The following is a 17,298-nucleotide window of genomic DNA, read 5'->3' as shown; positions in this document are numbered from 1 at the left end:
GAGATACGGATCATGTCGCGAGCGCGTTTGTGTGAGTTTCTTCATCAACGGTGTATTTGCACGCATTGTCGAAATGTTGTGAGGGGCGGGCCAGAAACGCGAGAGATATTTAACGAATCACCATTGACCGAACGAATGTATGTGTGTTGAAGCAGAGTTCTTTGTGCATTTACATGTCAGCAAAATCCAAAGCTACCTAATGCACTGACCGCGCGACCCGTTTTTTTCTCCAAAACCATGCTTATCTGTCTGTATCTGCCTTTTAGTCCTGAAGGAGCCGCCAAGTGAAATATATTGACCTTCTGTTTGATGCATCACTTCTCCTGAACATGAGCAGAGGCTATTTACTGCACTTAAGATAGATACTACTACGTAAAGCAGGCACCAACAAGATGCCGTTTGTAACCAGTTGCTAGCTAGCCGACAAAGGATAGAAAGGTTGCTGTCGTCAAGCAAATGGTGCAGAAAACAAGGCCATGGAGCCAGGAGCCTCTGTATAGCCACATCAGCGGGCTCAATAAATGCTTTGGAAGGCCCGTATTTCATGACTGTGACATGGTGAGGCCCTATTATTCAGCATTGGTCCCCCCCCCCCCCCATTCATAAATATTACTGCCAACGGTTGGCAGGCCATACGCTGAGCCGGGCCCGGACATTTCGGACGAGGAACTCGATAAGTCTGCAATGATTTGCTGTTTCAGACATTATGAAAAGTGTCGCAAAAGACGCAACTATATTGGATGGACGATGGACAAATGATTAGAGCTAAACTGCTGTATAGTTTATGTCCCGGTCTTTCTCACGGCTTTAGGTGCAGCGTCTTGCGTTGTAGATCGACTTCAGAAAAAAACATTATTGGCTGCTTTGTTTATTTGTTTATTTAGAACGTAAAAAATCAACAGACAAAAGCCCAAGGGCGGAAACAGTCCAGTTTCAAGGACAATGAATACATGATGCACATGCAAACTAAAAACCTAATCACACCAACATAGAGATACATTGCATACCGTCACATATACACCTTACACACTCAGCTACAACGGTCATCAAAAAAGGATCTACGAGAACCATCCTATCGCAAGTAACTCAGCCGAAACAATCTGGGTGGCTGGAATGTCGTAAAAAGTCGAAAAAAGAAGTTGGAAAAGTTAACGGTCGATTATTGGCGCATATATGAATCGGGCCAGGAATGCTCGTGGGGTAGTGGTTGAGCAGCGCGTCTGGGAAACCAGAGGTATGAAGTTCAAATCCTAGCGGTGCCCGCCCTTCCTGCCAGTATGAGAGGCAGGCGCCGCAACGTCGCCTCAGCAGCTGAGTGTGTCGTGAATGAGATTATATGAGAACAAAACCTAACGAGACGCTCCAATGAGAGCACATGATTCGCGCCGTTTTGAGATACGTAAGGTCAATTCTTTATTTGATTTCATTTGGCTTGTTTAGCATATATTTGGTGCTTGTAGCTGGTACACTTGGTGCACCGCGCTGTTGTCATCATCCGTTGATTTACATTGGCTGCTGAGATCGTATGCTTATTCTCACACGTCTTACAAAACGGGCGAATCCGTATTTTTCCACGAACTTATCTGAAGTTTTTGAATGCATAAATTTCTGGGATCCCATCTCACGCTGAGCAGGGTTTTTCTGTGAGATTTGAATTAAATGTCGTATATTCGTAGCTTTAAACGCATGCTAGGTTCACATTAATCGCAGCTATGCGGCAAAGGTGCGTTTTACTTTACGAGCCATTTCTGTGCAGGTTTGCAACATTGAAATGAGAGTCCAGTCTAATCCATAAACCTCGCAGTATTATTCAAAGATGTATATAAGACTGTAAGACCATGTGGTATAAGACTACACCAAGCGCAGGATATCACAGGAAAATAACTGACACCAGCAGCTTTTGTACTCCGTTTGGGCGTGATGAACACTAGACCCAAGGCATCTTGACGACCAGCAACCGCTCATATGGTGGTTGTAAGGCATATTCTACCCCACAGTGCTTTATCTGTTATCGCAGCTAGGCCTTCACAGCAGTGTGCTGGAAATACGTCCAACCTCTTGAGGCCCAGATAAGCGTGTAGTGAAGTAATAAAACAACAACACAAAGACATAAAGGCCGCAGCCGTAGCCGACATTGTGTTCGAATGCTGTGATCAGCGCTGACACCCTCGCGAGTCGAGTGATGATTGACTGATATGAACAATCATGCTATCGGAGTGGCGACAAAAAATAAGTGGCATGCAAGTGGACGCCGCCGACAAAGCTTCCGCTGGCAGCAGGTGGCGAGATGGGAGAAATGACAGGAAAGGATGTGGTCTGAGCACCGCACGGTGTTGAATAATATGAATAAATAAGCGCACCTGAACCGCATTCCTCGATTCCGACCAATGTTCCCAAGTGTACGTGCACAGCTCAAGATCTCTGTTTGACTGAGGCCCCACTTTTTTTGTTGGAAAGGAAAATCGAACTTGAATCTTACAGTCATTTGGGATATTCATGCTTCGAATTGCTCCACCCACGCCAGTAGCTTGTTTCAAGGAACACAATTTGCATGATTTGTGCCAGTTAAAAGGCATCAGTATTCAATGAGATCAGTTTGGAAACGTCCGAGAAACCCTGGCAAAAGAATGCAGCTGTTGTCAACTCCTACGAAACCTGAGCATTTGTAGTAAGTTTCTATCAACACTTTTGACATCTCCCGCAACAAGCCTTTATCGAGAACGATTTTCTCCAACGACAGTAGCCGCGTGGCCCGCAATCTAGCGAGAACTGGCCGGGACTCGCTGGGGACACCATTTGCGCAAGTGTTGTCCGTGGCACACTGCGAACCAGAATGGCAGCAGGAGAACTCGCCTGAATATCAATGCCTGCATTCGAAGAAGAGACCATTGCCGCTCGGAAGCAAGGGCAAAAGCGTGTCCGACCCAAGGGCAGCAGTATCAACATCACGTAAAGGAAAATTATAGAAAATATCAGCGTCGCGTGGAACTCTGTATTTTCGTCGATGTGCCTTCATAGCCTATCATATGTTACCAAACATTATGTGGCGTTCTGAAAAAGAAAACGCAGTGCGCGTCACCACATTTTTATGGAGCGCCGGCGACCGCGCTGGCCATGCTGGCGCTCAGGGGCCATAGCGCCACCGGCGCTCGAGCCAGGCAGCCCTGTGCTCTACTGTAATGCGGACACCGGCTGCGACCATACGTGCTGCATGCACACCTACCAAACTGTGGGTGGAAACGCCATTTCCTACAGCTCTCCTGGTGGCTCATACCAGGGGTGTAGTCTGATATTCAGTTGCGAGCGCCAGCCTCCGCACTCCCCTAACTTTAAGAGGAATGAGGGAGACATCCATGCAGAAACCCACTTTTGGGATTATCTTGGGGGTAAATTGTGACGTTTACTGTTTAGCCCACTAGCCCCTAAGCACATTTTGCGAAACTACACCCCTCATCGCTTTGCAGCACCGCACAACTTTGCCTAACACTGTCCAAGACGTTTTCAGCCTGTCAGCTGATCGCCCGCCACTCTTGCGCCCGAGGTGGCACCAGCCTGTGCTGGGGCGTGCGCACCACCCCAGCGCCGGGGTAACGCCATAGATCATGGTGCACGATCGCTCGCCGCTTGTGCGGCCGTGACTGGTCTGTGCACTGGCAGGGGGTGTTGCGCGTGCCTCTCAGCGAACGTTAACGTGCTGCTAGAAGCGCCGTCAGCCGGGCCGCCTCGGACAACGGCAGCGAGGGTCTCCTCCGCCTGGCGCATCTGCTGCTTCAGTCCAGCGAGACCTCCGCGCCGCCGCTGTCTATGTCTCTCCGTCTCTTAGTCTCCGCGCCGTCTCTGTCTCTCCTTCTCCCAGTCTCTGCGCTGTCGCTGTCTCTCCGTTTCTCACCCTCCGCGCCGACGCTGTCTCTCCGTCTCTTAGTCTCCACGCCGACGCTATCTCTGCGTCCCTCAGCCTCCGCGCCGACGCTGTCTCTCCGTCTCTTAGTCCCCGCGCCGTCGCTGTCTCTGTCTCCGTCTCTCACTCTCCGCGCCGACGCTGTGTCTCTCGGTCTCTCAGTCTCCTCACTGCCGCTGTCTCTCCATCTGTCAGTCTCCGTGCTCTCCGTCTCTCTTCACTGTCATGCGTCCCAAGCTCTGTTCACTGGGGTATCAAGCTGGAGCGTCACAGATGCGCGCCAATAAAGAACACTTTTCATGTCAAATATGGACAAGTAGAAACAGCTGATTCAAGCCGATGCAGTCGAGTTGCCATCTTTATGCTGCCTTTATGAGATCCTGCGATGTTAACCTCCTCGAACTTTTGCGCGCAAATGTGTTCCTTGTACCTAGGAGATATGAACTAGCTTATTTGCTACGAGTACAATTTGAGCATTTCTCATAATTACATACGGCGACCACCGTCTTGAGCATTGGTCCAGCGTCAAGGCTTATTCTCGATGACTTGCAAGTTCGCGTGAGACCGTTTTGTGAGATTTGATGTGGCATGGAGTCCGTTTCTGCAGAAAGTTGCCACACATGAGGTAAAATTATAGGTCAAAGTGAGGGGCAAAGGTCATCACGAATAACGAAGATCACCATGGTTGATCGATACATGTCGTTCTTTGTATCGTCGTGCTCATTGTAGCGGTACCAATCGCAAAAGCTGCCTGCTCCATATACCATAACAATACAAACATGTGCTACAAAAACGACTCATGTCCTATAGAAGACACGCTTCACTTGGCTGGGTACGTGCAGTTGAGTGGCAATACTTATGGTTCTTATACGCGACCATGCAAGGCTAAGTATCGCGAACTATTAAAGAAAATCCTCTATGTAGTAAGCTTTATGTGGCTAGAAGAGCCAAATTAGCTTGTTTGCGCAACTTTGCGCATTTCTCAGAATTCAGGTCGGTGATTGCCGCCATCTTGAATGCTCGTCAGTCCAGTTTCAAAGTTTTACCTCGACGACTTAGTAGGTCGTGTGACAATATTTTTGAAGGATTTAGATGATGCGGGCCCATTTCTGCAGCTATTTTTAATGTATGGAGTCGAAGTCAAGGTAAATCGAGGCTACGGTCAGATTTGATGATGAATCCCAAAAATCCATTGTGTTGGTCGATGTACGCTGTTTTCTGTCTTCTCGTACTCATTGTAAGGGTACACCTCTCAGCAGCCGCATGTGCTCTAATCAATAATATCATGAGCATGTGTTATAAGCACGACACATGTATTATAGGGTGCTGTAATGCATGCACTGACGTGAACTATCTGATGTTCTTTAGTGTTCGTTCAGAAACACGCCGCTGGAAAACGACACGCTTTGAGTGGCACGCAACTCTGCCAGGATATGATACCTTCGCTCGTAAATAATTATACTGTAGCTATATATTGTGGAGTAGAAACAATGCCGCAAGAAAATATTCGTGGGCTCGTATTGTGATTCTCCAAAAGTTGCTAAAGTCTCATTAAAGTGATCTTGAACCCAGACTGTTTGCTGCCTAGGAAAAAGCGCAAGCCTAAGCCCAGGCAGCTGAGCACAGGCCAAGCAGCGTAAAACCCTAAACAAGCAGAGTACACTCACGCCTAAGTCACAGTTGGGAAATCACTAGGGCCAGAGTGATATCACTAGGGCCAGAGTGATATCACTAGGGCCAGAGTGATCATCACTAGGGCCAGAGTGATATCGCTCATGGTCAGCGGAGTGATTGCCCTGCATCCTGCTGACGCTCAAAAACATGCCCCTTGTTACAATCATTTGTGCACTGTTCCCGTGCACCGCCCCTCCGCCAAGGAGCCTGCCCACATTTTTCCGGTCGAGTGCTCTCGGGCTGACTCCAGGAAGTTGTGTAGCTCCTGGTATGACTTGCTGCCATTAAGTAGAAGACATGCAGCAGCACGGTGATAATGAGGCGGTACACCCTTCGGCGTTGTCCCTAATGATGCCGCCACCAAACGCCACCCGCTCATAGTTACGCCCATGACATGTCTCTTCATCAGCATCCCTTCACAATCCAGACACTCGTGGGGATGTACATCATGTCCGTGTGAAGCATACCCGTGCATCATGGGTGTGCATCATGCTCGTGCGAGTGAAGTCCGATGCTGGTCCGGCGCTGAAGGTCGTTGGATCATACTTGGCACGCTGTCCGATACAAGTGAATGTCGGCTTTAAGATAGGTGCACTGCATTTCGAGAGCATTCAGAGTTTTTTTTTCAAGGCACACAAGCGTAGACGGAAGGGTGCATGGCTGTCAGGCGGCGAGTCGACCATCGGCCCGAACGCCACCAGTGTCTTAGACTTCAGGGCAGAGTCCGCCACCAGTCGGTCTTGCTCAGAAGTGAAACCTGTCCACTCGGCCGACTTGTCAGCCATGTGGACTTCCGACAGCCACGCCGCGTTTCACCGTTGACTGGACCTGGCGGCAGTGAACTCAACCCGCGGGTCTTCAGGAGACAGGGTTTTTGTCGGGAGCAAAGGAGTGTTCAAATTGGAAGGCCCCTTGAAGCGCTGCAGCTGCACAGCCTGTTGGGCAAGTCTCAAAGCGGACCCCTCACTATCGCCGTTCTACTGCAGACTTTGCAATTGAAAAGATCAAGGCATTCCAGGAACTGGGGGACTACAAGACATTTAAAAAGCATCTGACCAGAAGCATGTCAGTGGAATGCCTCCTCAAGCGTACACTGCTGATGCTCCTTCCCTGCGCGGTGGGCGGAACGACAACTTCCTCCCTCAGTGGTACTGTCTCAAGGCAATGCTGCCGTATTTCTTCGTGGCAGGTCACCACAATTATTCTCAATAAATGAGCATAATTTTGAAAATAAAAATCATAGCGCAACATAATGAGCTGACTTGCGAGACAGATGAACCACCTTTCCCAGCATGCCAGGGAAGAGCTACTGGCGGGCGTGCACGCCTGGTGGAACTCGGACAGCGACACTGCAGTGCCAGTAAATTAGATGTTGGTTGACCTCGGTCAGCTGCTGTACAGCGTCGTCTGGCCAGTTCCTGGGAGCGTAGACGGCCTGTCTGAATGCATGGAGACACGACTGGCGGGCCACTACACTCCTAGCCCCACCCCCCAGAAGCGTTCCTTGTGGGATCTTCTCCCGAAGAAAAGCTAGAGATATTGCCAGCTTCGGTGAGAGTATCGAAGTCGCCATTATCATACCAACCGTCTCAACAGCATCTGTTCCTTCCGAGGCGCTCCTGAATGTAGTGGCCTGCAGCTGCACCCCTGAAAGCAATGCATGCAGCGTTGCACGCTGCAACTGAAAGAGCCACAGTGCAGGCCTTTGACGTGCAGGCTACTGGAAGAGTTAGGGGGGAATCGCATGCTATAGTCGTTGCGCCAGCAAACGGATGGACATCAAAGACAACGAAGGGGAGCTAGGTGTACATAGTTATGATGTTATGCCTAGCTATGAATGAAAGTATTAGGGCAATGTGACGGGTGCTGGCTTATAGCGTCACGCTCATGGTCTCTTTGGGTGTCGTGACATCGTACGTCAAAGTTTTTTTCAGAATTTGATCTATTAACTCTGCTTTGGCGTTGAATAAGGTTTCGTTGCTCAAAAATAAGGCCATAAATGGGCTCGCCACCCGTGATCATCCTTATAACGATTTATCACACGACCTTTTATGCCATCCAGATAAAAAATGTTGACATTCAAGAAGGCAGCCGCTGCCATCTTGAATACTACAAATGCTCAAGCTTGCACGGACAGCAGGCAAGCTGGTTTGGCTTTCTTTGCTATGAGAATGATTCGGTGAAAGAAGTTTGCGGTTGTCAACATTGCAGGGCCAAAATTTTGGTAACTTGACTAAGGTAGACGCAAAGTATACAGGAATGGCACGCTTGGATATGATTTTATTTGAGCAGCTTTTGGCCAGTTCGCAGCTAACATCATGATCTGTTACAGTGTATCCACATGCGGTCTAGACCTAAAGAATTGCCCGGCTTTGAAATATCAACAGCGGCAACTTGGTTGTAAACAGCCGCACACAATGCACTACTCGGCCAAGTTAGTGAAGGCCATGGCGCACCGCACCATAGGTAGGAAAGCCGAATTGGCTACCTTCAAGTAAGGAATGGGGTTCCTTTAGCTTTTGAAGAACGAGTCACTGGAGACGCTGACGAACCCCGCTGATTAGCTCCACCTCGGTCCCGACATCGCTCGGACATGTCTGGATCTGGGCCGAAACTCGCGACATCTACCTGCCGTGATGGATACACCAGCTTATTGCGGTCACCGCGGTGAAGTTGTTCGCCGGCGGGGTTCTGCCGTTTGCGGACGGCGGCGCATTGTGTGCTGCGCTTTCCGAGCCGCGCAGGTCGCGACCTGTCAGCCGCGCACACTCGGCACGCGCTGCTACGCCCCAGATCGCTCCCGGTGGGCGGGACGCAGCGTGCGGTCGATTCCGTCGCGATTCAAGTACCGGTACGAGAAAGGAGACAGGTTGTTTTGGCGACCGGCCGAATAAAGGGAGCAGTAATCACGAGATCGACATCGTGGGAAAGTTACTTTATGTCATTAACGACGCGATAATGACGATAACGTTGTTGCTAGTTTTATGACACCCAGAATGTGTGGGTGCTGACTGTGCGCATGTCTGAGGCCCGTAATAACTTACGGACTGGCTGCAGAATGTGCTGCAGATTCTGCAGTAGTTAGATGTTAAGGAATAGGGATGCAAGTGTTAAGCCCCCAAACCTGTAAACCGCATGTAAAAAGCGTTCTAAAGTGATGCACCCATAGTGCGAAGATCGGGCGAGCGCAAGTACTCCTGTCGATTCTGCAGACCCCACCTGCAGCAAATCACACGTGCCATGTTTGAGTCCTATTCCTACATTTATAGAGAAACTGCAGCTCAAACGCGGCAGCTCTAGTCGGCAACAGCTGACTCGCAGCTGACAGCTGACCCCCCATCTGCAACAGCTGACGACTTCAGAATATGCAGCGGATTCCGCAGCAAACGCAAGGTGTGAACGGGTTTCAAGTCGCCGGAATTTCGTGCCAATCTGGCCGCGCTTCGAATGTGTCACATATGTTGCGCTTTTGCGGTAAGTTTAAATGTGTCACATATGTTGCGCTTGTGCGGTAAGTTTAAATGTGTCACATATGTTGCGCTTGTGCGGTAAGTTTAAATGTGTCACATATGTTGCGCTTGTGCGGTAAGTTTAAATGTGTCACATATGTTGCGCTTGTGCGGTAAGTTTAAATGTGTCACGTGTGTTGCGCTTGTGCGGTAAGTTTAAATGTGTTACGTGTGTTGCGCTTGTGCGGTAAGTTTAAATGTGTTACGTGTGTTGCGCTTGTGCGGTAAGTTTAAATGTGTCACGTGTGTTGCGCTTGTGCGGTAAGTTTAAATGTGTCACGTGTGTTGCGCTTGTGCGGTAAGTTTAAATGTGTCACGTGTGTTGCGCTTGTGCGGTAAGTTTAAATGTGTCACGTGTGTTGCGCTTGTGCGGTAAGTTTAAATGTGTCACGTGTGTTGCGCTTGTGCGGTAAGTTTAAATGTGTCACGTGTGTTGCGCTTTCGATTCCAGTTCGATTTGAAGAGCTTTGTCCCATGGAGCCTTACGCTCTTTCCTCAGATCTGTGTAACTCAGCCAAACAATGACCGGAAGGACGGTGCTGCTAAGATACGGTGCTGAATATCATCTTGCAAGCAGCATAGCTTAGATGACTCGTCCCCGTGATTCGCGCCACGACGCGACTTTTTGGCGCCAAGGTACAGTGCTGCATATCATCTTGGAAGCAGCATAGCTTAGATGATTCTTCCCCGTCAGTCGCGCCACGACGCGACTTTTTGGCGCCAAGGCGCCATGTGTCCAGCTCTCTGGGAAACCGGTGTTCGGGTTGAAGGTGACAGCTCTGGGACCAGGGCCAAGTTCCCTTCATGAATACGGATGCCCGATCGCTAAACAATGGGACGCCTGTAACGCAGGTGCACGTGATGCAATAAGCAGTGACGTTTACATGCAATGAACTCGTGACCAGGCAAAACTTCACATCGCATTTGATTCGGTGTAGTGATATTTCTTTGTACATGAAACGTCGTACATAAATGGTCGTAAAGCCGGCTTCCGCACCGTAGTTTCTTGGACGTAAATATTGGCAAGCGCAAAATTTGTGTACTTTATTTGCCCTCGTCATAATGCTCTTCCACGCATCTGCACTTGTTCATACCGCATGTCTGCCTTTCCTTCATTCTTGGATTCTTTTTGGGTCAACTACCAAATAGAAATGACGAAACCTAGAAAAAGAAGGCATGATATACGAGACATCGAGGTGTTCACATGTTTAACTCATTTGTACACATGAGGTAGAGCAAATCCATATCACATCGCTTTTCTGCGCGTAAAGCAAGGCAAATACAGAAAGGTAGGTTTTTTACCTACCGTTCAACACCAGTTCAACCACCGATCTATAATGTTACCCACCGTCCTTAACGTCACAAACAACGCACACAGAATACGCTGTCTTTCATATCAACACCAACGAGGCTCTGGGCCACCTAGCAGGGGCGTAGTTTCGCAACGTGAGTTCGGGATGGTAGAGATGTAGCATGACAAATTTAGAAACGTACGTCCAACAGTCAGCAGCAATCGGGTTTTTCTCCAGAGTTAAGCCCATCGCCGTCTAGTCCGCACGTCCACTGCTTTTCACCATGTGCTTTTGTACCTTGGTCATCACGTGTGGTAAAGGAAATGTTTTACATCTGAATATGTTGAAGCAAGCATCGGATATAATGAAACAAACTGACTTACAGTTATCGGCATGCTTCTTAAGTGGAACAGACTGCTCTGCGCAGCCCAATTCTCCGTTTAGGAAATATGCTCCTCAATGCGTATAGTTTGATTACGTCATCGTGTCTTAGACAATAATGATTGAGAGCCAATTGACGGCCGTTATATCTCGAAATCGTGCCCACGAACGACAGATATGAACTCCTCGACAATAGCATTTTTATTGGCCTTGATCGCCGCATGGCTTATGGAATAGTAGGATTTGAATGGCATTGCCATAACGTCATGAATGTTAAGGTGACTTTGAAATACTCTTCCTGATATACCTCCAGAAACTAGAGGGGCTTAGGTCTAAAAGGGCAGGATTGTGAACAGCATCAAAAAGTCTTCAAGATAGCTATCTCAGCTCAAAACCCCATATGGATCTGGAACACTCCGTTTCATACGCGCTCGACTGGGGGTCAAATTGACCCCCCCCCCGAAGGTTTTTCCGGAATGATTTCCGAACGGCGCGGCGCAGCAGCGCTAAACGTTGCATAGCTGTAGACAATTGAATAGCGGATCGTTTGGCACAGCAAATTGAGGTGTACTGTGTAAAGCCGCTGCCCGATGGCAGGTCAAAGTCAGACCATAGTTTCAACGAAGTCATTTTCTAGGAAATCGTCCAATTTGATGTAATAACGGAGTGTTGGACAAAGCCATACACCTCTAAGATACTTTCTTAGGCAGCACTGCAATGGCATGAGCAAATTACATTGACCTAAGGTCAGGTATGAAGGTCGGACCAATGTCAAAATTAACTTGTTCTATTGCTCTAGGATTTGCTGTATGGGATAGTGCCTGGTGCTCGAATGTATTGATAGCAGAAATCTCGTTATAATATTCCATGGATTTCTTAGAGTTCAGACTAGGTCGTTGACCTAAAATTACCCAATTCAACATTTTGTTTTTTAGAAACATACTGCCTAGCGTAATCTTTGTCGCTTATTCAAATGTAAAACTCGGAGCAGTCTTGTAATATTTTGGTCACCATGACCTTTCAAACTTTAAACAAGGTCACTGATCTTAAATCAGCATATGACCTTTTGCTTAGAAGCAGTTATCTAGGTTCTCGGGGCACCTCGGAGATCAACCTGAAATTTGACCTATTTTGGCCTTATTCTATTCGAAGGCCCTAACCTAGATACCTCAAACTCTGACCTACGTGGTTCACGCACAGGTGAACACACCCCGTAAATTTGATGTCTCTAGCTCTCTTAGTTTCCGAGATCTTAGCGGGAGGGGGTGGGGGGGGGGGGCAAATTGACCCCCACCCGAGCGACGGGTATCCAGCCGGCTACCCGGGCGCGTGTCGAGTCTAGTACAAGGTAGATTGGAGACAGGTCGTTGCGTGTAGTCACAGTAGGGGACCACGAAACGATAGGGTATATTGTCTTGATCACTCGAGAACTGAGGCCATACCTAGGACACAACATGCAACGAAGTCCGTTCCAGCTAAGTCGAGCAAGTTGTGACTTCACCAATCTCATCAGCCGCACAACAGTTCCAGTTCAGCGGACACCTCTTCCGAAGCATCTTAAGTTGCCACCCAGTGTCACGACACGGCCTTTCCTGTTCTGTCCTGACTTGATCCGTCACCAGCTGACTGCCTGAGGCAAGTCAAATAGCGCATTTTCTGGGGTGCGGACCCATTTGCAGAGTGCGCATTTAAAACAACGCTCCTACAATGTACAACGTTGTACGATGTTGTTCTTTAAACAACGTACAAGTGGGACACACCGCGTTACGGTACAACGCTCTAGCTGCTACGTAAGGCAGGGTCCGTTCGCCTCGGCCATCTGCCGGAAACTAAGGCATTTACCAGCTGCACCACGCCTGGGTCAGCTTTTATCGAAGCTCCAGATAATCAGTTTTCTAAAGGGTACTCAGCTTTGATGCTCTTCATACTTACGCCATCTGGCCCGACATGTATTTCGTTTTGCAGTAAGTAACGTTTGCTTATCAAAATGGGGCAAAGTACGCCATTTAACGCGCTCGGGTGAGCGAATGACCCCCAAAGGTTTTTTCCTCCCCGAAATGGTTTCTGAACGGAGCGGCGAAGCCGCGCCAAGTTTTACATGGCTAATTTAGATGCACCTTGTAAGGTCCTGATCTACGGCACTTCAAAGCCACTCACTGGATTCTGCGAAGTCAATCTCTAAGGAATCGTTTAATCTGATGCAACAGAGGAGTGTTTGACGAAGCCATGCTTCTCTGAGACACTTCCTTAAGCAACACAACAATTCAGTGAACAAGTTAAATTGACCTAAGATCAGTTTTGAAGGTCAGACCAAGGTCAAAACCCTTCTGTCTTAATAAGTCTAGAGCCTGCTCTAAGGGTAGTTGCTGGTGCTCATTTCAAATTCATTGATAACAGGAACCGCATTGTACATTTTTCATAGACTTTTCAATGATCAGTATATGTCATTGACCTAAAATAGCATTGTTGCAACATTATTACAAAACAGCATATAACAACACATAGTCAACATTTCGTTTTTTCAGGAGCATACGGCCTAGCGTAAACTTTGTCGTTTTTTATGCAAAACTCAAGGCAGTCTGGTATAATTTTGGTCAACACGACCTTCGGAAGGTCAAAAATGTCACGGACTTGACATGTGGTGTCTCTAACTCTCTTAGTTCCTGAGATCACATGGGGGTCATATTCAACCGCCAACCGAGCGAAGGGTATCTAAATGGCTACCCGGGCGCGTGTTAATCGTAAACTTAAAATTAGATTCGATGGACGCTCTTTGCAAACAAGCCTTCCAAGCCATTGTTATTGCTAAGCTCGCTAATGTCTCGATTGACACTGCTCCTTAACGTGCTCCACCCACTATAGCTCGAAATACACCGGCGTTTAATTCTGACACGTTGTTCAGTCTTGTTAATCAGGGTATCGAAGGTTGATGGCTCTGAACCGGCTCTAAGGAAACCTTGGCAGGTTGACGGAACTCGGCCGGCCAATTATCCGGCCGTTCAGTAGTCGATTTACGGCGCTATTCATACCCGATCAGCTCTTTGGAGCTGGCAGGAATGGAGGCCGACTTCACGCCAGGAGGGGAAAAGCAGTCCGTTGTGTATTCTGGCTACTCTGGACGCCACGCTGAGCTCTGCGCCATAAGCCGCATAGCTGCAATCCTTCAAGGGATCCTGGTGCCGCTGCCCCATTTCCGAAGACATCGATGGCGGCTTTTGGGTGACCACGATTTGGCGGGTTTGCAATGCATGCGATAAAAGTATCTGGGCTACAAGGGAACCCATTTATACTAGCTTTGATAAGCGGGTTTCGTTTTGAATGGGTAGAATTATGTCACAGTTTGGCCAAAACATTACTGGCTTGAAAGCACTTGACAACGCTTATTAGGTGCTTACAAGTGAACGCTTGCTTGACAACGGGGCCTCACTGGTTCGAAAGTGCAACCCCGATTTTTTTCCTTTTACTTCCGCATGTCAGGGATGCTTGTGTATCATGGAGAAAAAGAGCATTTTGGTGTTTGCCAGAGCACAAACCGTCCACTTGGTCAGATGAGCCGCGACATCCCTGTCCCCTGGAGTCTCGTATGCATTGCAATAATATATATATATATATATATATATATATATATATATATATATATATATATTCTGCACTCAGGCATTCACCACTCCTTGTTCTTCCCTCCAGCACCACCATACCAATCACGCTTAATTCCAAGCATCTCAACACGTTGATACGCTGTTAACCGCTGCGAGATACGAAATTGCATTTCGCAGTGACTTTCAATGCGACCGCGTGCCATCACTTACCAAAAGCATTTATAAAAAGGCACTTTATTAAAGCGAACACAGCTTCATCAGATTGGGGCAAGTGTGTATTTACATAGTTACTTTTTGAGAACAACAAAAAATCCCAAAGTATTATGGATAGCGTATTTCGTGACATGCATTGGAACAAATCGTTTACTAGCGATGCTCGGCGAATGTTGACGCAACAAATCAATCGCATATGGCGAACCCTTGAGTGACCAGGTCACACGCAAATGCCGCACACGTCACCGTTGGGACCGCAATGTGGCAGCATCAGCGGTCTGCTTGCGACATCTGAGGAAATATTCCCTGGCAATATTGTACTCCCGTACAAAACTGCAAGGAGATATTATTAACATGTATTCAAATTAGTTGAAAATTTGTTGGTGTAATTACTTTATTATATATTTATTACTTTAGTTTGAATTAGTTGAAAATTTGTTGGTGTAATTACTTTATTATATATTATATATACTTATTATATAATTACTTTATATAATTACTAATTACTTTAAAAGTTGACCCGGAGTAAATGCGTCGCCTTTTCTGCTGTCCGGAGGCTTATGGGAACCCTTTAAGCAAAGTCAACATATCTCGCGAGACCCATGTTTAAGGACGGCAGTTCAGCAGCGCAGGTTAGTCTCATTTGTACGAAAAGCTGTCCAAGTTGTATGATAAGCTGACAATTGCGTGCGTCGGCTGTGTCAAACATACTCCATCTCTGCCATTATGTTCTGGAATAAAACTAGGACCATGTCCCCCATTGGCAAGGCGCCTACCTGGGGTTGCTTCCTATGATATGAGATGTGCTCAAGTCACTCACGAGGTGGACAGAGCTGTGATCCGTCTGACGGAACAGCGGCCCAGTCAGGGGCTGACCAGATGGGACAGAGCTGTGATCCGTCTGACGGGACAGCGGCCCAGTCAGGGGCTGACCAGATGGGACAGAGCTGTGATCCGTCTGGCGGGACAGCGGCCCAGTCAGCGGCCGGCCAGGTGGAACAGAGCTGTGATCTGTCTGACGGGACAGCGGCGGCTCAGTCAGTCAGGCGCCGCGTCCCGCCACGTGACGCCGACGCTGCAGTAGCAGCAGCAGCAGCACTGTCCCACGGGGAGGTCAACAGCGGCGATGCCGTCCTAAGTGTGGCACTAGAGCGGTGTTGCCCCGCTAGAGCAGTGCCGACCGGGCACCGGCGCTACCTGCGACAGTTAGGAATTTGGGGCTGTTAAATTGCGGTGCTAAACTGCGATTACATTGCGAAATTATTATTTGTATATCTGTAGGAGAACGTTAGCTTGGTACGCGTAGAATGCGCCACACATCCACAACGAAACTGTTGGATGCCGACTTTTTACCAGCAGACAGCCATTCAGGGGATTCAACGTCGTTCTCCCGGCTCTCCTCTTTCGGCGGCGCATCGCGGCGAGCAGACCAGCCAGCGCTGCCATTTCACGGTAAAATTGCCCCAAATGTCGCGGTATTTGAAACGCCATTCGGTTGACCAATCAGCACGAATCTTGACAGTTGCCCGAATACGTATTGTGCACGGCGAAAGATCATAAGCGTTTTGATCCCTGGCATTGCTGACACTGATTGTGGGGTGAGATGACTTTTGTACACATGCCATTACCATATTTAGAGCGGCTTTGCCTTATAGCCGGCGTTTCCGGGAGCGAGAGGCGAGTGAACTAGTCGCCACAATTTTCAAAAAATGATTCCGCAGACATGTGCACTTTTACATGCATGCTATGGCGGGAAGAATTTAAGGAAATCACTATGTGATGAAAAATTACCGAACTACACAACATGTTGTTCACACGTATCAGAAAGAAGATACGAAGATCAGACAAAATTAAGCTATAACAGCTTAAGTCTTCGATTCGTCGCAACGTGCCGTAGTCGCAGTGTGGCCAATGAGAAGTGGCCTTTCCGATACAAATATATTTGAAATATCGTGGCCCACTGCGCAGCCGTAATATGTATCTACTGCATTATATTGAGCTGCGATCTCCAAAGCATGTTCGGAACCACTTGCGCCATACCACCACAGCCTCATGGATCAGGACAAGCGTTCATCGAATTTGTGGGTCACGAAACGAGGTAACGCCACACCAAATCATGTCACGCCTGCCCCGCCCTGAACCGGAATAGACAGTCAAGTTGTAGACGACCCTGGACGAATGGGAGCGACGCTTCCACTACCGGCAGGCCTCGCGGAGAATAAGGGTGCGCAGTTGTGGGCGTCAGATTTGGAGCCGATGGGAGGCTCACGCGGAATTCGACGTCATCCCCGCAACCTAGCGCTGAAATAAGCCAGCACAAATATGGAAACAATGTTCCGCCGGCACACACATACACAGCGCGCGTGCGCGCGCACACGCACACGCACACGCACACGCACACGCACACGCACACGCACACGCACACGCACACGCACACTCACGCCTCACACACCACCGCACACGCACAACGCACACACACACACACACACACACACACACACACCCACACACACACACACACCACACACACACACACACACACACACACACACGCTCACACACACACACACACACACCACACACACACACACACACGCATGCATGCACGCACGCGTTAGATGGCTTATCACACTGGGCTAAATTATCTGCTGTTTTCACTCTTGAGTTTCCACGCGCAGAAATCATTCAGCTGCGTAGTAATCCTGCCAGAGGTGTGCTATTTCGTTCGGTAA

Source organism: Pollicipes pollicipes, unplaced genomic scaffold (assembly GCF_011947565.3).
Source record: "Pollicipes pollicipes isolate AB1234 unplaced genomic scaffold, Ppol_2.1 Scaffold_6052;HRSCAF=7182_pilon_pilon_pilon, whole genome shotgun sequence".
NCBI lineage: Eukaryota > Metazoa > Arthropoda > Thecostraca > Pollicipedomorpha > Pollicipedidae > Pollicipes > Pollicipes pollicipes.
Note: the sequence above shows the minus strand (reverse complement) of the source record.